Below are 1100 nucleotides of genomic sequence, written 5' to 3' on the forward strand. Positions count from 1 at the left end.
GTAGCTGAGATTACAGGTGCCCACTACCATGCCCGGCTAATTTTTATATTTTTAGTAGAGACGGGGTTTCACCATATTGGCCAGGCTGGTCTCGAACTCCTCGCCTCAGGTAATCTACCCTCCTTGGCTTCCCAAAGTGCTGGGATTACAGACGTGAGCCACTGCGCCCAGCCTCTCTTTTCCATCTGAATCCTCGTCAGAATCATATTTCTTGTCCATATTGTCAGCATGCATCTTGAAACTTCTCCATTATCTATACATTATCCATTTCCAAAGCTGATTCCACATATATTATTTGTTACAGTAGAACCCCCTTCTTGGTGGTAATTTCTTAGTCTACTTGGATTGCTGCAATAAAATACTATAGACTGAGTGGCTTAAACAACAAAAATTTATTTCTCACAGTTCTGGAGGCTGAGAAGTCCAAGAACATGGGTTGGCAGATTCAGTTCCTGGCAAGGGCTCTCTTTCTGGCTTGCAGTCAGCTGCCTTCTCACCATGTCCTCACGTGGCAGAGAGAGAACGTGCTCTGGTCTCCCTCCTCTTATAAGGATACTAATCCCATCACGGGTTCCTATCCTTATGACCTCATCTGAACCTAATTACCTTTCTGAGGCCCCACCTTCAACTACCATTGCACTGAGGATTAGAGCTTTACCGTAGTAATTCTCGGGAGCACAAGCATTCAGGCTGTAACACTATGTGATGGTCAGGGCAGGAAATGTTTCCATTTACCATTGCAGCACCCAAGCCTGAAAACTAGGTGCTTCATAAATGTTGAATTGACTTGTTATGGTCATGCGTATACGGCATTTTCTATCTGGACATTCACTGACCTCCTCGGTTACCCATATGTTGTATACCTTGGCACGGCTGCAGCAACCACTGAATCTTCCTCCCTCCCTCCCCTGCTGCCAGGATTCAACTAGGGAATAAGTTATTAACTGAAACTCCTTCTACCCTCACCCTATTCCAAAACCCTATCATGAACCCTATCACAAACACCCTATTCCAAAGCCTTATCATGTCCCATAATTTGAGGATGGGGATGAGGAAAAATAAAAGAGCACTCCCACAAAAATATGGTTGCCAATTTCTAA

Source organism: Mandrillus leucophaeus, unplaced genomic scaffold, assembly GCF_000951045.1.
Source record: "Mandrillus leucophaeus isolate KB7577 unplaced genomic scaffold, Mleu.le_1.0 Scaffold9, whole genome shotgun sequence".
Taxonomy (NCBI): Eukaryota; Metazoa; Chordata; class Mammalia; order Primates; family Cercopithecidae; genus Mandrillus; species Mandrillus leucophaeus.